The 26968-nt window shown below is 41.6% G+C and overlaps 1 protein-coding gene across 2 annotated transcripts in view; it reads left to right on the top strand.

The window, feature by feature from the left end:
- The first annotated feature begins 13670 nt into the window (after positions 1–13670).
- LOC109452252 (broad substrate specificity ATP-binding cassette transporter ABCG2-like) overlaps positions 13671–26968 on the top strand; it is a 96307-nt gene continuing 83009 nt past the window's right edge. Inside the window, exon 1 of one of the 2 annotated variants that reach the window (XM_074323701.2) lies at positions 13671–14271. The gene's annotated coding sequence lies outside the window, so the exon portion shown is untranslated. The remainder of the gene's footprint in view (positions 14272–26968) is intronic. The other variant, XM_074323695.2, reaches the window with a different exon arrangement.

The raw sequence follows: 26968 nt of genomic DNA, 5'->3' as shown, positions 1-26968 counted from the left end.
GTAAACTCCACAGTAGTAGAGATCTGTCCTGTTATGTTCTAACTCCATACCTAGTACTTTATATGTTTAGCAATGAGAAAATGCTTGTTGAATCATTAATGTTTGTTGAATGAGTAAGGTAATGCACTGAATTATATTTTAATTTTATTAGTGGGGAAAGGAGCATGATATATCTTAAATACTATGCTAACTGTAGTATTTAATGGTGAAGAAATGAGATCTCACCTCTTGGTGTTTCCTTAGACAATGATCAGTTAGGCCTTTGTAAAGTATAAGTTACCATTAATACGGTTCAGAATCTTGTTATGAACAAAACCTAACAGAGCAATGTTGCATGAATGACCCTAACTTTGCTTCTTTAGAAGATGGAGAAGGGGAAATGAATATTAAGGGTCCCATAGGCTATGCTGTTTTGCATATATTATCTCATTTCTTCACAGCAATCACACAGGGAAGCCTCTCTAATCTTTACTGATGAGAAATGGGAGCCTTTGAGCAGCTAATAATAGCAAGATTCAATACAGGCCCTTTTGACTTCAAAGTCTGTTCTATTTTACCATACCTTCTTTACATATTAGCAAAAACAAAACCAATTCACTACTATCAAAATCATCTATTAACATCCATCTGCAGAAGGATCTCTGGTGGAAATGAAGTTACACAGACATGATTCAGAACGTTTTATGCAGCAGATGAACATATTAGAGATAGTAACTGAGCATATGTCACTTAAACTAGGGTAGAGAACTAAATTATGTCCAAGCCAAATGAGTACCATGTTTCCCCGAAAATAAGACCTAGCTGGACCATCAGCTCTAATGCGTCTTTTGGAGCAAAAATTAATTTAAGACCCGGTCTTATTTTACTATAATTTAATTTTTGCTCCAAAAGGTGCATTAGAGCTGAGTTTTCTGGCTAGGTCTTATTTTGGGGGAAATGGTATAAATGGAGAGCAGATGTGAGTGAATGAATGAGTTACTGCTTTAAACAGTACAGAATTTAGAGGATCATTTACAAAGTCCAACAAGTCAGTCTATGAACCATAAGCATTTATTGAGAACCTATTGCATATGTCTAAATGACATCAGGATGGGTCTAGCAGGGCTTGAGGAAGGTAATGTTTGATTATCTCCCTGGAGGAACTTCGTCCAGGTACAGAGAATGAGGAAGGTGAGTTAGACCAGAAAGATACCAGTGTTCACCTGCACAGATGAAGCAAAGATATTTGGAGGCAAGAGAGATGTAAGCAGTGAAGTCATTGGGCCTTTGGTCACATGTCAAGGGTAGGTTCTTTCAAGGGCCAGGGGCTTATGTCAGTCTTAGGAGGCAGGTGACCAAAGGCACTTTTATAGCAAAATAAAAGTGCCAGGCCCTTATTCAAAAATGGGGACCTCTCAGGTGGCAGAGCTGAGATGACTGTGCCACAGAAACTGGCAGTGACACAATTTTGGCAAGGGCCACAGACAGGTTAGGAAGTGCAATACAGCGCTGGAAGCTTCCCACATACCTGGAACTATGGGCAATTTCTCTACTGTGTGTATTCTGATGTGAGTTTCAACTACAGGAAGATGTCTCCCTCACAGAGACTGTCCTCCAGTGTCACACTGCACAAGGAAATAGCACATTCCCTGCACATCTACGGTTTCTGGTGCCACATGAAGTGAGACCTCGGGCTGAAGGCTTTCCCACGTTCCCTGCACTCTTAAGGGCGTTGTCCAGTGTGAACTCTGATGTTTAATGAGGCTGGAACTTGGGATAAAGGATTTTCCATATCCACTACAGTCATAAGGCTTTTCTACAGGGTGAACTCTGTGTACAATAAGGCTGGAGCTCTAGCCAAAGAATCGCCCACATTTGCTGCACCTACAAGGCTTTCCCCTCCAGTGTGAATTTTCTGCTGTTGAATAAAACTGGAGACGTGGGTGAAAAATTTCCCACATTTTTTTTTTTCCCATTTACAAAGCCTCTCTCCAAGAATTATGGTTTCTTCCTCCCTCCATCAGAGGCACCTCCACCACGAAGGAGAGAGGGCTGTCCGGGTGCCCCACCTCCACTGGCCAAGGCCAGAAAAGCCACGATAACGGCGGAATCCGTGCCCTCCGCGCCCTCCGCCCTGGCTCCACTGGTCCCATGGCTACGCGTGGTGAGGGCCCCAGAGAGGCCTGGACTTGCAGCGCTGGGGAACTTTTTTCCTTCAGTCCCATGACAGATGCCGGACAGCTAATTTCCTTTTCCCTCCCCTTTTTCTTTGGTTTCCTGTACCGTTCCTTCCTTTCTCCCTGTGGCCGACAAAGACCGAAACCCACCTCAGACACCAGACCTTAATTTGAGAGCACCCCCACCTGAGCCACTCGCTGGATCGGCCTTCTCCCAGCTCTTCCTCCTTCCGGTTCTTCCTTCCTTGGTGCCCTTGGTGAACTTGGGAGAACAGGCCTTCCTGCCCCATCACCGGGCAGTCATTGGATGCAGGCTGTCTTCGGCAAGAGGACACAAATGTTGGCAAGGAGCCTCTTCTGCCTAGGGAAATATCTGGAGAGGATGCCACATGAGAGCTGTCCCCTGGCCATGCTCCCAGCAGCTGGGGGAGCAGTTCCTTCCATCCTGGAGGTAGGTTCTGAGCACCACAACCCAGCATCCACTTTGCAGACAAGACTGAAAAGATAAGGGATTTGCTCAAGGTCCCAGAGGTGCTTCTGTCCCGCTCAAACCCTCATTCTCAGGAACTTTGCCCCATTCATTGCTCTTGCTTAACTGGCCTGAGTAGCCATGTGTGCGCCCACTGACACTTCTTGATGTTTGGACATGATACTGAATAGAGTTAACCTTAGCTAGTGAACAACCAATTAGATTCTCTCTTAAAAATTTGTACTAAGGGATGTGTGGGCTCTGGAGCTGTATAATCCAAGGAGCCAGGATTGCGAGATCATGTCAAACTGGCATGGCCATTTCTAGATAATGTGCATACTTTTGAGTATGCAGAGAGAATATACTTGCTCAGAGAGGGTCAGAGAAGTGGAGAGAAGAGCTGCCTCCATTCATAAGAGTCTCAATTCCAATGCATGGCTAGTTTGAGAAGATTTCTGTAGAGATCAACACTCCTGCAGATAACAAAATACAAAAAGCAACTACTTGAGCATGCTGGCTAGGGATTCAAACCCAGCCTTCTTTCATTCCAAAGTCAGTTACTTTTTCCACTTCAGAAGTCAGAGAAGGTTAATAAGTACTTGTACATTAATAATTAGATGGGAAAAATTCCAGAAGGAAGCTGAGAACGCTGCAGCTATTCACTGGAAACCGAGAGGAGCAGAATAATTGGAAAATGTGTCAGGGATAAAGGAGAGCACACTAAAGCACACTAAGACCGAGTCTAAGACCAAGACAAAAGTTAACCAAACTCATAGACCACATTTCTGACTACACTGGTGGTTCCCACTTCCCTTCCTCTCATTCACTCCTCAAATCACTGCATTCTGCCATCTCACTCCACCACGCCGATGAAGCATCCATCTCAAAGGTCCACAATAATCTCCTATCGGATAAACACAGTGATTCTTTTTAGTTTTTGTCTTATGTGACCTCTCTTCAGCATGCAACACTCCTGGCTACTTCCTTCCCATTGAAACTCTCCTTTCTCAGTACCTTTGTGGTTTTCCTTCTAAATATCCAGCAGCTGCTTCTCAGTCTCCTGACTGTTGGTTGTGGATGTTCCCCAGGTCTACCTGAGCTCTTAGTGTGTGTTCTCCTGGTGCAAGCCGATATATTCTCTTTTTAAAGTCTATATTATCTTTGTTTCTAATATAATTTACTTGTAAGTTTATACTGTAGGGGACAGAAGTTCCTCTGGAGCCTGTGGGATCTCAGTTGCCTTTAGCTCAAAAAGCCAATACATTCTTATGACCTGTATACTGATGACTTCCAGCTGTACTCCCGGCGCAGATTTCTCTTCTGAGCTCCAAACTCAAATATCCAGACGCAGACTGGAAATGTCCACTCAGAGGTCCCGTGGGCACCTCAACTTCAACATATCCAAAATGCAATTCCCACCCAAATCTATTCCTTCTAGTCCGCCTATCTTGATGAATGCCAGTGCCTCCTACTCAGGCCCCCTGTCTTCCTTCAGGTCTTAAATTTGTTTCCTCTGCTCCTTCATCACTGCCTTTTCCTTAGATCCGACTGACACTGTAGCTTCCCAACTGATTTTCCTGCTTTCGGGGTCACCCCTTGTTCACTCTCCACATTCTGATCACTGCACGCTCATGTTTGCCTTCTTCCAATTTCACCTCCTAGATAAATTAAAACTCCTTCACTCCTTTGTGGTCTATTCCTGCCACTCCAGCATAATTTCTTCCACTTCCAACCTTCCTTCCTAAGCTTTATCCCAGCCTGTGTACATTTTTCTCTCTCCCGGTAATACATCTCCCCACTTCTTTCTCTGGTTAACTTCAAAACTCAGATGTCATTGCCTCTGGGATGTTCTGAGACTCCTCCAGTCTGGACTAAGTTCCCCTTCTATTTATTCCTATCACATCCAATACTTCTATCCTAACACTTATTACCCTATATCATAACTCTTTGTTTCCTTTCCTTCCTTTACCTTTAGATTGTGAATTCCTTGAGAGCAGGGACTAGGTATTTTTTTCTATATAATTCTAACAGCACAGGGTCTGGCACATAGTAGGTATTCAAAAGTTTGGAATGACATACTTAAAGAAAACCTATCCCATTCCTGAGCCTTATTTTAAAATTTGAAGGTACACCCTTCCAAAAAAAAAAGAATCATAGAAAGAATAAAAATCAGTGTGTTACTAAGAGAAATGAAGCCCTCCGATTTATTCAGTTACAACCAAATTGAATAGGTGGGCCCAACATCATTATTTTAAGATCTTGTTCAGTTGGTTCTAGCAAGTTATGCTGGCACAGCTGAGAAAGTATGACAGTGATGCTTGAAGTAAGAAACAATGCTAATGTAAGAAGATCCAAATATAGAGTCTTTGTAGGTCCTGCCCAGAATGTCTTTACATTGTGGTATTTCCCTGATGCTAAACCTGCTCTAAAGGATCAAAGGGTCACATGTTAGTCTTGTAGTTCAAAAGTATGATGCTGTTCACATAGCAATTATTTCATCAATGCAATATAATCAGACTTATCAACCAAATAATATTTTAATATAAACTGAACCTCTAAACATTACTTAAAACTTAAAATAAAATCACACTTGTGGCAGAACTTTGAAATGCCAAATCTGCTTCAATGGCTGCTTCTGAATTTTAAAAGCCAAACACCACAACAGAAAATTAGTGACACATTTTCTTTGTTAACTCTTCATAATTATTATGTACTGAACTGATGACACAAGAAGCTCTAGGAGAGGGAAGCTCACATCAAAGCAATTACTTTTATTGGGCAGACCAATCTTAGCTCTCTTTATTGCCTGGCACGTTTGTGTGGCTGTTTATTAACGAGTAGAGTTTAAGAAGTCTAGGTACAATAAAGTTTATGACTGGTCCCTAGATCAGCTCTACAGAGAAGAGAGACTCTCAGGCGGGCAGTACTGCCTAGATTTTCTTTTTTTCCACAAGGCTTAAGATCTAGACAACAAATATGGCAAATTTTTATATATTTACATAATCATGCAGTTGTATGTTTGTATATGTCTTCTGTGTCAGAGAAGGCAAAAGAAAGTAGCATGAAGGAAGGAACTATTTAAAATAATTTTAAAAATTAGAAACAATGTGCCCCACAAGAGAATGTGATATAAACTGTGGTATGATCATAATTGTAAAAATCTACACGTATATAGTCTATATTGATACATGGCTTATGAACCATCAGGAGAGGAAAAAATTCTTGCTCTCCCCTCTTAGGTATAGTTTCTGGGGACCTGCAAATTAAACTGATAGATTAATAGAAGCAAAAAATGTTTATTCATCTGGAAGTAGATAATAGCTAAGTGGTTACAGTTGGAGGTATATCTACCTAACTTAGCAGGGGAGAGAGGGTAGTGGAGAAAAGTCTTCTATGGGGAAAAAAATTTCTTTAGGAAAGAGAAAATGGATTTTTAGGAGAACAACCTGGAGCTGAGAAGTTTTGTGATAATATGTGTTTATGCATATGCAAATGGCGTTTTCAATCTTCTTCATGACCCTGAAACTCCCCCAGAGATGGATGGATTTATGGTGGATTTACTCTTGGTCTCTTTCCCATCCTGAAGAGGGAATTTATGACAGCCTCATTTCTCAGATGTTTTTGCTTTTACTCAAGATAAGAAGCCCCGAGAAGGCTTCTTTCTGCATCTGTTGATTTTCAATTGCCTTTGACTCAAAATAGTCCTTATGGCAAAGTGACATAGCCTGATCCCCTTCAATATAAAGTTATATTAGGTGGAGAAAGTCAGAACTAAAATAACATGAATGTATTCACTGATTTTGAAATGTAAAAAAAATATGTACGAGCATGGCAGAGACTGGAAACTAGTTTGGAAAAAAGAAAAGTTGCTAATAGTTCTTAAATTTCTTGTTCTGTAAATTTACTAAAATTCATAGCCATTGGTCATTTTTTAATGAGGGAGGAGAGGTAAGAGAATATTAAGAAGAAATTCAGTCAGGCAGGGAGAGAGATAATAAAGGAAAAAGTAGAAAAGTAGTGAGAGGAAAAGAAAGGCACATAAGGGAAGGAAAAAAAAAAAAAACATGGGGAGAAACATTTGCTGAAAAGCAAAACTGACACCTAGAGAGACAAGAAACTAGTGGCAGAAAAGCGAATATATTACTGTGTAGGTTGTATATTGACTATTTATGTCTCACAACAAGCCCTTAATGGTGTTATTATACCCATTGTACAAAGGTCAAAAATGAGTCATATGGTTTTCTCTTTTATCTAAATAACTTCCTCAGCTGTTTAGATGAGGAGGGCAGGATTTAGGCCACTCCTGACTTCCCATTCAAGCATTTGCCCTGATGCTTCTCATGCAGACATGCCAACATTTCAGAAGACAAGTTTCCACCATCCATTGAAATAGTGACAAATGATTCAGTGACTTAACATAGATCATTTTGACACCCAAAATATTTTTTATGCCTTGATTTTTTTTTAAAATAAATATTTATTTCCCCAATAACTTGTAAGCACAAAAAAGCACCAGCTCTTTACCTTTGGCACAGAGATGATCTTATAAGAAATAAGGGACCTTTATTGGCTCTTTGCCTCGTTAGAGAAATAGCTGGGGATTTCAACAGAGGTTCCTAGGAATGGTTGGTTTATTCCTAGTTGTTTGGAAAAAACTCAGATGTTCTAGGGTAAGATAATATGCGTTGTTAGTTAGTGTGCCTTAGTCAACAGAAGGACTTCCATTCAATAAACTTCTTTCCCATAAGTTCTGTCTTCTTTAGCTGTGAGCCAGAGGTTTTCACATCTTGTTCCGCAGAACCCAGGAGGGCCTCAAACATTTTATTCTAACTTTTTAGAAGTTATTTTTTGTGAGCTTGGTGGTTATCTTTGGTTCTTAAAAACAGTATACAAAAAAACACATGAATATATTCTTGTGAATTGCGAATTGATTAATACATTTTTATCAAGCACCTGCTTGTATACCAGGCACAATTCTAGGGACTAAGTATATATCAATGAGCAAAGCAGATAAAAATCCATACCCTCATAGAGCTTACATTCTACTGGAAGGAAAAAAAAACTAACACAATAAATAAAGAAATCACATATGTTAGAAGGTGATAAGTGCTATCAACAAAAATAAGATGAGGCAGATCAAGAGTGCTAGTAAGAGGAATTGGAATTTTAAGTTGGGAGGTCAGGGTAGGCCTCACTGAGAAGTTACCAGTTGAAGAAAAACTTGAAGTGAGGGAATGAGCCATATGGATAAATGTAGGAAGAGCGTTCTACGCAATGGGAACAGCCAGTGGAAAGGCCCTGACGTAGGTAAATGTATGGATATTTGAAGTATTGCAAGGAGATAGGTTTGGCTACATTAGAATCGGTGAAAGGGAAAGTGACATCAGAAAAGTAGGTATGGAAGATACTGATTGTAAAGATTTTTGGCTTTTACTCTAAAAGAAATAGGAAAGTATATAAATACACATTAGGAAGTCCTTAAACAATAGAGATGTATATTTTCAATATAGCATCCCTACTTCCTGATTTCATATGTCCCAGAGATTGCTGCCATTTTGGGTCAGTCATGTCTTTCCAGAGGTTTTTCTATGTGACTATATACATAGATGGGTATATATGTGTGGGGACAGAACCAGGAGTGCAGTTTCCAGGCTCTCGGTCTCACGTGGAAAGGTGCTGGCTCAGGTAATAAATGGCCATCAACTGTGATTGGATGGCCATCAGCTGTGGCTAGTTGGCCGTCAGCTGTAACCAGTGAGCCATTGGCCACTAATATAACTGCCGTGGCTACGCTAGCAGAAAATGGGAGGCTAGCAAGAAGATGGTGGCTGAGCTAGCAAGAGCAGATTGCAGTTAGCACGGTGGATTGCAGCTAGCGAGGGGAGTCAGTCAGTTGGCAGAAAAGCGGACAGCAGGTCGCATGTCGTGTGAATCCAGCCTCCAGTGAGACTATAGTGGTATGACTCCCCTACTTATGGCTCCTTGTGTGTTCCTTTTTGGCCTCATCATATCCTGTGTTCTTGTGTGGGGAGCAGGATTAGAGACCCCAGAAGAGGCCCCACAGGCTGCCCCGCACGACAAATGGGGCAGCAAGCAGGGTACGGTGCGGGCCAAAGCTCTCCGAAGGGCGGTGGAGCAGTTTGTGCATATGAACCCTCAGTCCCAGGAAGACCAGGAGGAGCCACTGCTGGAGAGCTCGAGCCCCCTGGAGAGGTGGAAAACGTGGATGTTTCCTCAACCAGCATAAGCCAGAGAAAGTGAAGGTCGTTGCGGCCTTGTGGGCTGGTGTGGGGACAGAGCCCCAGAAAGCAGTTTCCAGGCTCTCAGCCTGACATAGACAGGTGCTGGCTCAGGTAGTAAATGGCCATCAACTGTGATTGGATGGCCATCAGCTGTGGCTAGTTGGCCGTCAGCTGTAACCAGTGAGCCATTGGCCACTAATATAACTGCTGTGGCTACGCTAGCAGAAAATGGGAGCTAGCAAGAAGATGGTGGCTAAGCTGGCAAAAGTGGATTGCAGAGAGGTGGATGCCGCCATCAAGAATATAGTGGTATGACTCCCCTACTTATGGCTCCGTGGGTGTTCCTTTTTGGCCTCATCATATCCTGCGTTCTTGTGGGGGAGCGGGAGCAGAGACCCCGCAGGCCTCCCCGCATGACAGCTGGGAAGTGCTTGCTGAGACCCTCACCCCCAGGTTGGGGAGGACTTGGAGCCCTTGTCCTGTGGAGAGTGCACACATTGTGAGGCTAACGGGCAGCCCTGGCGAATGACTGTGGACTATGGGGAATGGGCCTTCTATTCCTAATTTAATGGACCGCTTGACTGTTTGCTTGGGAACACACCACCATGTAGTGAAACTGGCGGATGTTTGCTTTTGTGTCTCGACCAGCCACCGTGGAGAATATGTGAGAAAGACTGGCTGTGTCCAGGAAGACTGGCTGTGCCCAGAAAGACTGGTGGTAGCCTGAGAGGCCGTGGCTGTGCCCAGGAAGTCGGGCTGAGCCCAGAGAGAGTGGCAGTGCCCTGAGAGGCCCTGGCTGTGCCCGGGGAGACTGGTGGTACCCTAAGAAGCCCAGGAAGTCTGGCCATGCCCAGAAGGACTGGTGGTGCCCTGAGAAACCCTGGCTGTGTCCAGAGAGCCTGGCTGTATCTAGGATATTGCATTCATCTCCAGACCAGACTCCTCACACAGGACCCCTCGCAGAAGACGCTTGTCGCGTAGATTGTGAGGTGAGACCCTGTAGGGGTGGAGTGTGGGGACAGAGCCAGGAGTGCAGTTTCCATGCTCTCGGCCTCACATGGAAAGGTGCTGGCTCAGGTAATAAATGTCCATCAACTGTGATTGGATGGCCACCAGCTGTGGCTAGTTGGCCGTCAGCTGTAACCAGTGAGCCATTGGCCACTAATATAATTGCTGTAGCTACGCTAGCAGAAAATGGGGGCTAGCAAGAAGATGGTGGCTGAGCTGGCAAGCGTGGATTGCAGTTAGGATGGTGGATTGCGGACAGTGTGGATCCAGCCACCAGTGAGAGTATAGTGCCGCCAGCAAGAATATACTAGTATGACTCCCCTATCTATGGCTCCGTGGGTGTTCCTTTTTGGCCTCACCATGTCCTGCATTCTTATGTGGGGAGCGGGACCAGAGACTCCGCCTGCCGCCCCACAGGACAATATGTATGGAAAAACTATGAAAATACATAGTTTTGTTTTGTGATTGTATGTGTGTGTGTGTGTATGTGTGTGTGTGTGTGTGTATCTGTCTGTGTACTTACATGTGTTTTAACATTTGTATGCTCTATGTTAATTAGCAACTTGCTTTTTACAATTAACATGTCTTAGAGATCTTTCTTTGTCAAGACAGTACATATATTTCTATCTCATTATTTTTAACTGTTCCATAATATTTTATGGTATGCATATGCTACATTTTATTTAACCTTACTGGTGAACATTTAGGTTCTAATTTCTTTTTTTTCTTTTCTTCCTTCCTCCCTCTCTCCTCCATTCCCTCTTTCGTTCTTTTTACCTTCCTTCTTTTTTTCTTTCCCATATTGAATTACTACTGTCTTAATATTATATTTAATAACATAAAATTACATGTTACATGGGACTTGGGAGAAAATTTGAAAATTAAAGCTTGTGTTACCTCTGTCAGAAAAGCAATGTGTTTTGTAAATTGGAATCACTTAGATTTGCCTCATTGGAAAAGAGGCTTGGGTTACTTCTTAAATAAGAACTCATTTAATGTTTATTGTTCTGGAATAAATGGGTGTGGGGACAGAGTCCCAGAGAGCAGTTTCCAGGCTCTCGGCCTCACATGGAAAGGTGCTGGCTCGGGTAGTAAATGGCCATCAACTGTGATTGGATGGCCATCAGCTGTGGCTAGTTGGCCGTCAGCTGTAACTAGTGAGCTATTGGCCACTAATATAACTGCCACGGCTGCGTTGGTTGGTTAGTCGGTTGGGTGGCAGGCAGAGAAGCGTACAGCAGGTTGCAGGTCATGTGGATCCAGCCTCCAGTGAGACTATAGGGCCGCCAGTGAGACTATAGTGGTATGACTCCCCTATCTATGCCTCCGTGGGTGTTCCTTTTTGGCCTAGCCATATCCTGAGTTCTTATGTGGGGAGTGGGACCAGAGGCCCCAGAGGCCACCTCGCATGACAAATGGCGCAGTGAGCAGGGTCTCCCACACGACAATGGGAATTATGAGGACTTGAGCCTAGTTACTCTGAGCTTTGCTAAGAGTTCACTGGTCACCTTAGCCAAGTCAGCCATAGATCTACATCAGTAAGAAGTAGGAATCCTACATCCACAATCTGCTCATTCTACGCTAGGCACTCTCTTTTCTCACCACCTACAGCCTGAACCAATATGGTGTTCCGTCAGCACTGTTGTCAGGTCATGTGTGTTAGTTTTGTCTACCCATCCTTGATGTCAACCCCTGGACAGGAGCCATACCATATCATACATTCCTTTTTTCCCCAACAGTGTCTAGCTGATCCTTAGAATCATGCTTATTTTTAATATATGTTTTAATTATCCTTAAACTTAGATTTGTCAGGTTTAATATATGTTTTAATTATCCTTAAACTTAGATTTGTCAGGTTAGCTTTAGAATAAAGCTTGGTTTAGAATAAAACTTGGAATAAAATTTCTTCCATCTCTATGGATGTATCTGCACTTCTTTTAAACGTACCATTGGTAAGGAAGTTTGTAATTTTGTGCTGGTCTGGGTTTCTCCCCCCAGGCCTTGCTTATGTATAAACAATTGCACTAGTAGTATAGTGCACACATGCTTTGCTCAATTAAGTACCAGGGAGGTACAGGTGCCTCTGCTTTGCTCATGCTTATATAACAACAAAATGGTCAACTGTGCAATTACTAGGAGAATTATCACACAGTAATATCACAGTAGTATGAGGATCACAGTAATAGCACACTTATAATAAATAATTTCACACTTATTCATGTTTATGATAAAGAGTGAGATGAAATTAGAGTCCTTGCTGGTACCTGTGTGTGGGAACAGAGTCCCAGAGAGCAGTTTCCAGGTTCTCTGCCTCATATGGAAAGGTGCTGGCTCGGTTATTAGATGGCCATCAGCTGTAATCAGATGGCCATCCACTGTGGCTGGGTGGCCATCAGCTGTAACCAGTTAGCCATTAGCCACTAATATAACTGCCATGGCTACGTTAGGAGGTTAGTTGGTTGGTTGGCAGGGAAGCGGATGGCAGATTGCGGATTGCTCATTGTGTGGAGCCTGCTTCCTGTGTCTCCAACACAGCTGCCAGAGAGACTATAGTGGTATGATTCTCTTATTTATGGCTCCATGGGTGTTCCTTTTTGGCCTCACCATGTCCTGTGTTCTTATGTGGGGAGCAGGAGCTGAGTCCCTGCCATGACACTGTGGGTTTCAGTAAGTGCTAGTTTCTCTCCTTCCTTCAAAAGGAAATAATTAGCCTGATGAATTTAACCTGTTTAGAAGGTAGACCATATTTAAAAGAGGTTCAACTCTATCCACAAGCATGACAACCATTTTATGTCAAGGTTTGTGCTAAATCTTGTTTCTTGCTGGAATAAAGAATAATTTCACACATATTTCAAAGATTTGTTGTGTGGTGTGATTAAAATGCAAATTTATTTAAAAGAGTTCTCTATGTTATTTTTGACATTATGTGTTTTCTCTTCCGGGGTACTTAAAATGCAACTATTACCATGAGGGAGGAGGGACTCCCAAATTAAAAAGTGATCCTCACATGGAAAAAATCCCTGGAGGAGTTATTTCTTAATGAGTAGAATTTCTGTTTGGAGTGACGAAAAAGTTTTGGAGATAGATAGTGATGGTGGTTACATAACATTGTGCGTGTAATTAATGCCACTGAATCAAACATTTAAAAATGGTTAAAATGGCAAATTTCATGTTATATTTTACCACAATAAAAAATAATAAAAATAAATAGATAGAATTTCTTAACAATGTCAAGATTTTTTTTAACTTCCATTTTCAATAAGTGTTTAACTCAATAAATACTTATTGAGTGCCTGATTTGTGTTTAGGTATGCACAATAGAGAGAAGAATCAGGGTGGTGACTTAAATATAAACAGAACTTACAGCACAGCCAGTTCAGTGATGGGTATTTCACGTGTCTCATGGTGTTACCATGCCAGCTCTGTAAGGAAGGCATTACTGTTATCACTGTTTTACAGCTGGGAAGGCTTGGATGAAAAAACTTGTCAAGGATAGTGAAGAGTGGGACCAGAAACTCTTAGTAAATGCCATATTATTTCACTTGACATCATATTTTCAGAATATGAAATGCCTATATAATAGTCTTAAATTCCTATTATACTTCTGGTTTAGAAAAAGAGAACATTGGCAAGGATAGCGTGTTCTAAATACAGCTTCTCTCCTCTTTAAATCTTTGGTGGACCTTTACACTGAAACCTAACACTGTCTTTGCTTTGGCTTCTTTCACTTCCTTTCTAAATCTGTGTTATCTTCCTGCGTGTGCTTTTTTTGCTAGAAGGCAGAGCCTATGAAAAGAGACCCCCGATTACGGCAGAGCTAGTCAAAGACAGGAAGTTAACACAGAGCGAAACTATTTGCTAGAACTGGTTTTGGTCCTTCCTCGAGTTGTCGTTAGCATTGGAGATGCTGTCATCAGGATTCTGTTGCACAAAGAGAAAGATATAAAACTATCTCTCTGACATGGGAATTTCCTCCTGTTTCCCAGCCCCTTGCCAGGAACGCTGGAAAAGTATCCCAGGCTGCTTCGTTGTCAGTTTGAATCCCAGTGAATGAGAAAGAAATGTGGGTAAAAACCAGCTAACGGAGAAAAAAAGGAATTCAAGGCGATCTGAGAACTGTTCTTTTCACCCTGGACATTTCCTCAAGGCCAGTTTATTTTTGGAAAGCCTGAGTCCTTCTGGTGTTGCAGGACCTAGCCTGGGCTGATCAGTTTCCTCTGTGATTTTTTTTTTTTTTTCCTCTTGCCTCTTGAGAGCTGGGAAAGGGAAGTTCCTGGACTTTAAGGGACATGGATCTTGGTTGAAGTCTCTATGGGAAGACCTATAAGTGTATCATCACTGCCTGTCTACTAAGGTTTGGGCTGCTTTCCTTCCAACATCACACATCATAATTGAGGTGAGTTGTTTGCCTGTTTTTTTTTTTTTTTTAATATTCATACTGAGTAGAGAATCTTGTTTCTTTTTTGGTATGTGCATTAACAAACATTGTCACTTACATCAGTACTTCTCCTTCTTTAATATAAGAATCACCTGGAGATCTTGTTAAAAAGCAGGCTTCTTAGAATTTAGTGGGTCTGGAGTGGGCCTGAGATTCTGCATTTCTGACAACGTCCCAAGTGACTTCAGTGCTGCTCCGGGAAACATGCCATGAGTAAACCTAGAGGCTTAAAACCTCTAGGTTTTTGTTTATTTTGGGAAGAGAAAAAAATTAGACAGCATCTCGCCCTGGTTGTGCCTGCTTTGATGGAGTATCTCTAAGCGTGGGAGTTTCTGTTAAACACTTCCGAGGTGTGGGAAACCAAATCACACCAAGTGAGAGACACATGTTGGACTGCTCCTTAGATTGCATGGGCCACTTTGAAGATAGCCAGAAATCGTTTTGTAATTTTTGTAATTTGGGGATTAAGTGTCCATATCATGCCCCACACTGGTGTGGTCAGTGATCACTTTGAACATTTCAGCTTCAATAAAAAATTACGCATGCTAGAAAAATAACTAGTGTCTTCCTCCTACTATTTGGAAGTGAAGATTGTAAAGCATACGAATCTATTACATAGTTGAAAATCAGTTCGAGTAAGGAATATAATTAATGTGTTTTATCTTCTTGTGAGAGGCATATGTGCCTCTTTCAACTGAAGCTCCCTGTCCTAAATAATCCATTTTAATCTGAAAGTAGCTTTTAATACAGAGACAAACCAAGAGGGAAAAAAATGAATAGCTAGGAAAAGGGAAATATTCTGTCCCTAACTGAGGGGAGAAAATAGCATGGGGGAAAAAATGGGAAAGAAAGGAGAGTGTTGGCTGGGAAAGTCACAACTTTGCAAAATGAATAAAAGAAACCCCAGCCTAGAAATAGAATTCTTTCCTACACATGCATGGGAATTTTTCTAGAGTAGTAGCTTGTTTTCCTAGGTTGGAGAAATGTGCTTGAGACAGAGTAGATAAATGATAAATGGTGTCGTTTTAATAAACATGCCGAAACCATTTGTCATTAAGTTGAGGATTATGCAATAGAATTAAAGGTCAGAATAGGTCCCATGAGGCCCAGGATGAACCCATGAAACCATCCCAGACAGAGAGGAGCTGCGTCTGTTTGAAATCAGCTTCAAATGACATTCCTTTCTGGTATGGCGTATAACTGAGACTGTTACTGAAATATTTAACAACCTGTGTGGCATGAGCATTGACCAATCAGAACAGAAGCTATTGTAAATAACCCATGCAACAGCAACCACTGGTAGGCAGTAAGAGAGCACAGGGCTGGATATTAGCCTAAACTATCCCAGATTTTAATTAAACTTTTGCGGGGGTAGGGGTAGGGGACAGAAATTATAAAGCTTCAGATGAGTGTAGAGACATATATAGTAAGTCCTCACTTAATGTCATTGCTAGGTTCTGTGACTTTAAGATGCAGAGCAACCCCTCATTCCAGCTGTTTATCTTCTGCAACCTACACTATAGAAAGTAGAGTTCTCTTATGTCACTGCAAGACTCAAAATCCTATCTGTTGCTTGAGTAGGATTAGGGACGATACACATATTCTTCTGTAAAGAGAGCAGAACATGAAATGTGATCACCACACTGTCTCTCCATACAAAGCATTGTCACATACATTATCCCACTTGATTTTTCACAACCATCATGGGGCACAGGTCAGGGTGGTTATTATTGTAACCTTTCAATGAAGAAATTTAGGCTCCGGTTAAGCAATTTGCTAAAAGGCACATGGCTTTAACCTTAGTATGGTATGCCATACTATGGTATACCACACATGGTATGCCAGGTTTAACCTTAGGCCAGATTGGCTCTAGATTCAGGTTAATCCTGTGCTTTTCTTCAGCATCCTCACAAGACCTCTAACATCTACATGGTTCTGTACTAGGGTTTGTTTTCTTTTTGTCATGATCTGAAACCTTTGTGCATTAAAAGTATCCTTTTCCTATTTCTTTGGTTCAAATGATTCATGTACAGTGGGTACCTTGGTTTTCAAATGTCTCCATTAACAAATATTTTGGTTTATGCATGCCATAAACCCGGAAGTAAATGCTTTAGTTTTCTAACACAACTCAGAAGTCGAGCATGTCACACAGCTTCCACTGAGTGCAAAATCCTGAGGCCTAGCGGTCGGCTGTTTAAAAACGTTTCAGAACTTGTGGATTACGTTCAAAAACCGAGGTACCACTATATTGTCTTAGCTTTGCCTCCATTCAGGCCTTTAATCCCCAGGAATGAATGTTTAAAAGCAGCGCTTCTCAAACTTGATCACGCTTGAAAATCAACTGGGGAGCTTGCTAAAACTCAGATTCAGAAGCCTCAGTTCCAGAGATTCTGATTAAGTAGGTCAGGGCTCAGGTCTGAGAATTTGCATTTCTAATAAGCATCCTGATGATCCCTGTGCTACTATCCACAGACCACTGTTTTAGACTATGGGCGCTGCTTCGGTCAATCATTTAAAATGGTATCTTTATGGTTTAGTGTGCTTAATAACAGATCATGGAACCAGAATTCCTGTGTTTGAATATTGATGTCATCACATATGCGATCTGTGTGATCCTAGGGAAGGTAACTCTTCTGTGCCTCAATTTCCTAATCTGTAAAATGGGTTCAATGATATGGCCTACTTCTTAAGGTACTTGTAAGGATTAAATGTTTTAAGAGCACTGGGCACAGATTATCTCCATAAGTGTATGCTCTTATTATTATAAGAGCATATTACAAGTCTTGCTCAATTTGTAATTATACTGTATGTTAGAAACAGCAACAACAGGAATTCACACAGATACCAAATGCTCTTCTTTGATGTAGATGTTATCCCAGGGTTTAATCATGAATCAAACATGTTCTTATGTGGGTGTGAGTAGATGTTCTGAGCTGTCAACTATCACTTCCCATTAAAGGAGAGGGAGCAAATGATGCTGAGAAGTTGGCTGGGGCCTGATCACACAGGGCTGTACATATTGTCATGTGAGCTTGGATTTGACTCTGAGAGTGCTGAACGCCATCCAAATAGTTTGAAGTTGGGGAGTGCAATCAGAATTGCATTTCAGAAATGTCTCTTCCTGCAGTGTGGAGGCTAGTTTGAAAGATGAGGCTAGAGGCTCTGTCAGACCTGTTTGCATAGACTGTTGCAGTCATCCTGGAGAGAATTAACAAAGCTTGAACTAAGGCAATATGGAGCAGGGATCCATGGTTCAGGTGATGGAATGAAGCATATGCCATGACTCAGAAAGGAAATATGATACTGTATTAAAACTCCTTAGCTCATGCCTCTTCTCTACATCGAAGCTCCATGAGGCTGACTGAGCCTAACTCTTATGTAATCAACCCCGCTGCTCCTAATAGGTCCTTGTTGAGTGTCTGGTGAGTGAATGGGTAAGGGAGAATAAATCAAATTCTTCTTGTGTGGCCTATAAGTGTTTGGGTGATGTGGCCCATGCTTATTTCTCCAACTCATCTCCCTCCTCTCTTGTTTTTGTTCTTATCACACTGGCCTTTCTTTAGGCCTTTGAAAATGCCCAACTGTGACCTCTAGTCTAGGGGATGTCAAACTACTGCCCTTGGGAAAAATCCATCCTACAACCCATTTTTACAGATAAAGTTTTATTGGAACACAGCCGCACCCATTTGATTATGTATTGTCTACAGCTACTTTAGTGCTACAATAGCAGGGTGGAGTAATTGTGACAGAGACCTCATGGACTGTGAAGCCCAAATATTTACTGTGTGGCCCTTTATAGAAAACCTACTACTTTTCCTCCTACTTTCTAAGTTCTTCTGGCTGGGCTAATAATAAACTAACAGAGACAAATTAACAGGAGAAAGTTAAAGTTTTAGTATGTGCACATGGGAAAATCACATAAACATGAAAATTTTAGACAGAGAAGCAACATTGGGTACATATGACATTTTTGGACAAAGGAGAAAAGGGGCGAGGTATTAGATTCTAGACGTGAGAATGGCGGTGATTTACAAGTAGGTGAAGAACACACAGGTCAGACAACTCAGAAACAATGGGACACAGTGGGTCTCTAGCTAACAGGCTTGGAGTCTTCCTGACTAATGCTGGGGTGAAGACTCTTAGGGTGATTAAGCCAAGGCTCCCTTCCTAAAGCAGGTTTTCCTGTCTGAATCCCTTGGGCAGGATAAGGGTGGAGGAGGGTCAAAGGTTCTGGGTTTTTGTTTCTTAATAAACAGTTTGAAATCAATATCCCGAAAAGGTGGCTTCAGGGTGGCAAAATTTTGGTTCCCTTCAATCCCCACTTTAGTTCTTTGAAATTACTGATTTAAAACTCGACCCTCAACGAAGTTACAGTAATCAAAACACTGGTACTGGTATAAAGACATATACAGACCAATAGAGCAGACTAAGGGTGCCGAGACCATTCAATGGCGAAAGACATTCAACAAACTCTATTGCGAAAACTGTATGTCCACATGCAAAAGAATTAAGTTAGACACTTATCGTACACCATATACAAAAATTAAGTCAAAATGGACCAAAGACATAAATGTAAAAGCTAAAAGTATAAAAATAAGAACTCTTAGATGAAAATATAGGGGGAAAGCTTCATGACATTTGGGATGAATTTCCTGGATATGACACCAGAAGCATAGGCAACAAAAGATAAACTAATTGGACGTCTTCAAAATTAAAAACTTTTGTGCATCAAAGGACATTATTAAGAGAATGAAAAGACAAACCATAGAATGGCAGAAAATCTTTGCAAATCATTGATTTGATAAGGGGTTAATCTCTAGAATATATAAAGAACTCCTACAGCTTAACAACAAAAACCAAACCACCCAATTAAAAAAGTGCAAAGGTCTTAAATAGACATTGCTCCAACGTAGGCATACAATTGACCAATAAGCACATGGAAAGATGTTCAACATCACTAATCATTAGGGAACTGGAAATCAAAACCACAATGAGATACCACTTCATACCCACTAGGCTGGCCATGATAAAAAATAAGAAAAAGGAAAATAACAAATGTTGGCATAAATGTGGAGAAACTGGAACCTTTGTGCTTTGCTGGTAGGAATGTAAAATGTTGTAGCTTCCATAACAAACAGCTTGACAGTTACTCACAAAGTTAAACATGAAATTACCACGTGATCCAGCAATTCCTTTCTTTTCTTTCCATGTATCACCCATCCATTTACCTACTGTCTATGGCCGCTTTCATGCTACAATGCCAGAGCAGAGTGGTTGCAACAGCAACTGCATGGCACACAAGCCTAAAATATATACTATCTAGCCTTTTACGGAAAAACTTGCCAACCAATCCCTAATGTAGGTAAAGATAATAGACTAGAGATATTTGTTTACGCTTTTCCAAGAACTTTCACGATATTCATTCAAGTCAATCTTATTGAATGAAACAGCCTACTATGCTTCAGGCACTGTCTTAGGCACTGGGTATAGAACAGTAAATGAAATAGAACCCAGTTCTTGTAAAGCTCACCTTCTAGTGGGAGAAGACAGATAATAAACAATAACCAAATAAATAAGACAGTATGTTGGAAGATGAGAAGGGCTAGAAAGAAAAATATAGTAAGGGAAGGGGTAATCAGGAAGGCAAAAAGAGGTTTGCAACTTTAGGGTGGAGGAAAGCATCTGGGGACAGGAAATAGAGGCAGGAGGAGTGTGTCTAATATGTTAGAGAAACACATAGGGGACAAGTGTGGATGGAGGAACCATTCCTCTCCGTGCTCCCCACACCCATGCATTCTGGCTCTGTGCAGTATTGGCTCCTGGTTTAAGGCATATGCCATGTGCTGTAGGACAGTATCCCAATGTTGCATGGTGTCCGAGCTAGCGCTATCATTGAGACTTCTATAGGCCAGCTCACTGTTCTATCAAGCCAGCTCTTTCTGCGTGATAGGAGTACGCAGTGGATGTTGAGAGCATGAGCCCATTTCCAAAAACCTCCTGGACTATAGCATATGCCCATGGTCAGAGACAGTGTTATGTTGGTTACATGGCTATAGATGAGACAGTCTGTAACTTCATGATAGTGTTGGCAGAAGCTCTGCAGGCAGGGAAAGTAAATTTTTACCCAGAATAGGTGACTATCCCTGAGAGCATAAAGAGCTGGTCTCTTTACAATGGGAGGAGTCCACCATAATCAACCACTACTAGGTGGCCACTGGTCACGCTGGACAGTGGTGCCATATCATGGCTTAGTATTGGCTTCTTCTGTTGGCAGATTGGGCAATCGCACTAGATATAGCCAGACTGGCCTTGAGGGTTCGGTGGGGGTGGTGGTGGTGGTGAAAACCATGTTATTAGCTCACACTTCCTTCCATGCTGCCATGATTGCTTTGTATATGGACCTGCTGAGCTAGCACTGGAATGCCCGGGGAAAGAGGCGTCCTGACGTTCACAAAATAGGTCCCTTGATCATCTGATTTTTGACAGCCTTCACCATCATAAATACCCCTGTTGTACAGATTGAGGAAAAGGTAGAGAAGTGGTAGGCGAAGGTACTGGGAAGTTGGAGCCAACTCACCATACATGTCACTTGTGCCTTCTGGACCTGCTGGGGGCCTGGTCTTCCTCGACTGCATCCATGTTACAATGGAAATGTTGCTGCGTACATCCAGTTCTGTGGTTCATGATGGGAAATTCAGGTTGTACAGTCAGTTGGTGCCACCTGGTCATTATTTCAGTCTCAAAAACTAGGGCAAGCCACAGCTGCTTTTGAAGTAGAGAGTATTTGTCATCAGAGGAGGATATGGCCTCACCAAACCCCTAGAGGTCTGTGCTGTGGTGATTCTACCGGAGCTTGCCTCAAGCTCTATACAGACTCTCTTTCCGCAATATTCATTTCTACTACTACTTGGTCTGCTGGGTCCCAGGGCCTACGTGGCACTGCAGCTTCTCTTGAACCCTGGATTCCTTTCTTGTATCTGGTCCTACTCAAAAATGGTAGCTTTACAAATTATTGAATGAATGAGTCAGAGCAGCATGTTCAAACATTGCATCGATTACCTCCAAATTTGAAAGAGTTTCACCAAATATGGGGTATGATTTTTCCTTCACAGTGGGAAGTGCAAGATATAGCAACTTATGTCTCATTTTGGAAAGGCTGCCCTGACCTGCGCCAGGTGATGGGGCCTCTATGAATATCACGGATGGAATAGACCTATTACATTTTGTAGGGTTTAACTCCCACCCTTTGGCACCTGTATATGTAAATAAGGTATTTTTGATGCTTGTTTCTTTCTGCATACTGGATCTAATTGGCATAATGACATTAATATACAGCATCGGCATGATATCTTCTGGGATATTAAGACAATCAAGGTTCCTTTTAACTATATTATGATGGCAGGAGAAGAGAAAACATAGGTCTGGGACATGAACATAAGTATATACTGTTGTTCCTGCTATGTAAATGCAAATTGCGTTTGACTTTCCTTATTGATTAGAGAGGAAAAGAAAGTATTTGATAGGTCAGATAGCTTCATATCAGGGACCAGGTTCTGTGTTAATTGTTTCCACTAAAGATACCACGGCTTGAACTGCTGCTGAGATTGGCTTCACCACCTGATTACGATCATAATATTCTAATGTCATTCTGTGTGATCCATCTGACTTCTGTACCAGCTAAAAAGGGTTAGCTAAATGGAAAAGCCTGGAGGAATCACTGCCCCGGTACCATAAATATCTGTTGTAGGTATTAATCCCTGTAACTCTCTCAGGGACGTGCTATTAATTTTGGGTTTCTGTCTTGGTAGAGAGGAGGCGTGGGGGGGGGGGGCAGTTCCAGGGGATTCCTGATGCTTCCTACAACAATAGTGATCACTCCATGTGACGATCCAGGGTTAGACTCACTTAGGCTAAGCGTCCATCTGTCTGCTGATCTCCAGGAGTTGCTACTCTGAATTTCTGAACTGGGTGGCATTTTGTGTCACTGAAGGTTAATGTAATTTCAGCGGTAGTATCTAATGATCCCGGAAACATTGGATATTGCCTTTGCTCAAGTGTATAGTCACCTAGCAAATCTTTTTGGGCCAGTGCTATTCCAATCCCTGGACCAGAAGGATTAGCATCACCCGGGAACTCATTAAAAATGCAAATTCATAGTCATTACCCCAGTCCTACTAAATCAGAATTCTGGGAGTGGGTCCCAAGAATCAGTGTTTTAATGAGATGCTCAGCACATTAAAAGATTGAGAAGCACTGACTTAGGTCAGTGGTTCTCAACTAGGAGCAATTTTGCCCCTCAGGTAGGGTTGCCAAATAACCAGCAGGTCACCCAGTTAAATATTAATTTCAGATATACAACAAATAATTTTTTAGTATAAGTATGCCCCCATGCAATCATTTGATGCTGAAATTCAAATTTAACCTGTATTTTCATTTGCTAAATCTGATAACCCTACTCCCCAGAGAATATTTGGCAATGTCTGGCAGACATTGGGGTTGTCACAACTGGGAAAAGGGCTGTGTGTGTATATTACTGCCATCTAGTGGACAGAGACTAGTACTGCTAAACATCCTGCAGTGTACAGGAGTCTCCCACACCAAAGAAATAGCCCAAAATGTAAGTATGTGCCAAGGAGAAGAAGCACTGGGTTGAAGGAAGATTCATGGTACACACCTATGGCCATGCTGCAAGATCTTTTCTCTAAAGTGCCCAGATTTCCCCGAGAGGGCCTCTCCATCTCTGAACCGACTTAGGCCTGGGTATTGGGTACAATACACACTTTGGCAACGTGAGTTAGGTTCTGCCTAGCAGACTTTTTCCCATTTGTATATGTCCAGCAGCATCTTAGTAAGCTGTCAACTTATGATTTCTTGGGACCCCATAAGCAATTAGCCATTGCCACAAAGCGCAGCAGGTCAAAACACTGATTATGTACTCCATCCTGTGGCTTATTGTGGTAGTTACTCCACATTGTCTGTAACAGTTCAGCACTAGAGCTGGCCGTTACAGTGCCGAATCCTTTTGTTCCCACTGAGAGAAGGACATACATTTTCATTGCAGCCTCACTTGCCAATATCTCTGCCTACAGAGCTCTTCAAGAATGCTGGTGCCTGCCTCACTAATGCATTTCCTAATGTCTTGTGAAAGGAGCATCTTTTAGACCTTCCCAGAGAGGTCTAATTAGGAGGTGAGGTCCTAATTAGGAGAGGTCTAATGACCTCTAATTAGGAGGTATTTTCCTGAAGCTTGCATTCATTTGCCTACAGTAGGGTAGAGAAGTGCTGGCATTTCGACCTCATTAACGCTAGGCTATCACTGTGTCCAGGCTTTCATTAGCTAACCTTTTCAAACGCTTAGCACTATCCTCAGTATTCCAACCAATATGTTATACTCCAAAACCTGGGGGAATGTACCCATGTCAATGAATGTGACTTAAATATATTTTATCCTCATTGGCTTAACACTCTTAGCATCTGTACCCTCAGCTCCTCCCCAGGCTTTTCCTGATACAAGTTGTCAAAGTCATGTAAGTCTGTCAGGGTATAGGTTCTTTCCTTCTAGTCCAGGTATCTATTGCTGCATATAAACCACTCGATAACGAAGAGGCTTAAAACAATGACTTATTATTATGTCTCATGGTTCTGACTGAGTGGATTTGAGAGAGAATGAGAGAGGGATTGGGGTAGAGAATATAGAGAATTCTTTTGAACAGTTTTGTTGCAAAAGAGAGCAGAGCAATAGAACAGTGGTCAGAGGGTATGAGATGCAGAGAGATGATATTGGAATTGAGAGAAATAAATAACAGCATGTTTTTAGGGCATTGGGGAGGAGCTGGCAGCCAGGGATGTATAGAGCTGTAGATACACTGACATCGATATATAACTATATGATATGTAAATATATAGCACATCCAGAATGCTATCTATAGCTAATGATGTGGAAGAGAAAGGGGGAAATTGCTGTCACTTAGCTAGGAAAGAGGGGATGATTTTAGTGCAAAGTGGGGACGTGGCCTGAGGCCTTAGACGGGAGCATGGACAGTTCATGTATGCCACAGCAGGAGGAGGGAAGGCAGAGTGTGCGGTAGGTGGGCAGATACGGCGCAGGCATCTAGAAATCTCTTGTGCTTGCTTCAATTTTCTCAGCAAAGTAGGAAATAAGGTTGTCAGCTGAGAATGATGACAGGAGAGAGTACTGAGGAAAAAGAAGACATCGTGACATATTGAAATAGGAAAATAGAACAGTGAATGGCATCGGGAAATAGGGTATGAGTTGCTATACCAGTGAGAGTCCCAGCATTTAGATTCTTGATCATGAATAAAATCAGATAAATCATTATTCATATGTGTCTTTCTCGACCCACATTCAGCTGCAGAGATGTAGGCACAGAGTGAGGGAAGATCCGAATTTAACTAGAGTGTGTAGTTTTGCCAAGCAAGTGGCAATGCAAAGATGAGCAAGCGAGTTGAGGGTGTTTACAAGACTATTACTGTAATGCATAATGATGGAATCTCAGCTGGTATGGAGACTAAAAGGAACAGTGGGGGATGAAGCACAGTGAAATATTAGTAAAATGAATGGATTGTAGTCTTTGTGTGGGTCAACTATTTGTTGGAATTGGGTTACTAGAAGGAGCTGGGTGGAAAGAGGGGATATGGTAGTCAGAGAGCAAGGTACATAAAATGAGACTGGTGATGACAGTGTCCACGGCGTGGCCTGGGAGTGCACAGCAGAGGCGGGGGTGGGGGGGAACAAGAGCATTAGAAGAGAGAAGTGCAAGGTAGTCAGAGGCTAGTGTGCTGGCAAAATCTCCTATGTGTATATTGAATTCACCAAGAAGTAAGACAGAAGTAGTATTAGAGAGAGGGACAGTGTACCAGGAGCTAAAGTTACTGATAGATGAAGGTCGGAAGTGGGTCCTGGAGTCTGAAGATAGTGGCCACTGTCAGGGGTATTCAGTGATAAAGTCTGATGACATGAAATGCAAAGCTGAGATCTTTGGGGTGAAGTTAGTAGATGATCCACTTTGGGATGTTCACATTTTCTGTGGCGACTTCTCCTCTCCGAATAAGCAATATCAGAATGTGAAGTTCCCCAATGTAATCTCAAGGAAAACGTTTTTATTTCCGTAAAGACTTTTCAGGCTTTAATCATATGAGGGCGCCAGAGTCTAGCCAAAGATTATTTTTGTTCTTCATCTACGGCTAGGGCAACCGCATTTACTTTTGAGAGTGGAAAGGGGCACAATTAAGAATTCCTTTGGGCAATATGTGCAAACTGTGACTTCCCCATGCAAACTGGGACATAAGCTCACACCCTGCCCTGCAGAATATAAGCATAACCAATGTAATCATGAGCTACCTCTACGGTAAAAGCTCTCATTCTTCAAAATCACTCTAATACTTTCGGCACAAACAAATTAGAAAGAGAAAAATGACCAAACTTGCTTTTGTCTTGAAAAGAAGATTAAGAAGGACTTTCCTCTTTAACTCACCTCCCTAATTATATTTATTGCCTATCCCACTTGCCTCTTCAGTGCAATCCTAGTTTGACTAGGATCTTCAAGTGAGAGAATTGCTTTATTCCCCCAAATATCTCGGTCATTTGAAAGTTGTCTAACGTGTTCTCTAAATTCCCATAGTTCTGCTCTGTATGTCTTTTATTTTCCATACTATATGGCAATTATTTCTGTACTTGTTTCATTTCTTCTTTTGGAGGTGACTTACATGCTGAGGATATTAAAAAAATAGGTGTTGAAAATGGCTCTTCTTAAGAGCTCTGTCACATTCTTTCCTTTCTTAGTAAGCCAAGCTGTTCTCTCTTCTTTTTTTTAAATTATTTTATTTTATTTTTAATTAGTTTCATGTGCACAAAACAAAGTAATACTTAGACATTTATCATTTATATCCCTCACACTGTGTGAACCCCCCTCCCCCATCCACTATATCCCTCTGACATCACACACAGCCATTATATTTCCACTGTGTTCTCTCTTCTTAACAAGCTCAAATAAAACCAACTTCTGCTGATATTATTCTTTTTAAAAATTTATTTATTAATCTCTTGCTATTGGGAGCATACTCTTTTTATTTTTTATTATTTATAAAATTATTTATTAATGTATAGTTAGCATGTAATATTATTTTAGTCTCAGGTAGCACACTCTTAATCTTATGGGACTTAATTCTACCATTCCTTTTGCTTTGAAACCACATCCTCCATCATCAATGAAGGTGGGAGGTTAATGTAAATAGTAGCTCAAGAAAATAAGTGGGAAAGTAAAGCTGCTGAGGAAAGCATTTCAAAATCAGTTACAAGTGGGTTTACAGTTTGTTTTTGTCCCCTTTAAATAACACAAAAACATTGGATTACTTGCATTCTTACACTTCACCATATTGAATTCAATCAAAAGATATTTAATTACCAATTCATATGTGAATTAGCAATGTTCTAAACTTGTCTGGCACACCCACAAAGTAATTCTCCCAGGGAGGGTACTTAGGGTTTTTATTTTTTTAAAGCTATGTCTTTAGATGTGTATAAAGAGGGGTCCACTACTAAGGCACAAACACAAGAAATTTATTCAGTCCTACTAAAACTGGGTCAAACGGCAACTGGACCTGGAGCTGAGCTGCGCCCTCCACAACTAAGACT

The sequence above is a fragment of the Rhinolophus sinicus genome, chromosome 1, assembly GCF_057876585.1.
Source record: "Rhinolophus sinicus isolate RSI-liver-muscle chromosome 1, RSI-T2T, whole genome shotgun sequence".
Taxonomy (NCBI): Eukaryota; Metazoa; Chordata; class Mammalia; order Chiroptera; family Rhinolophidae; genus Rhinolophus; species Rhinolophus sinicus.
Note: the sequence above shows the minus strand (reverse complement) of the source record. Positions and strands in the feature narration are given on the sequence as shown.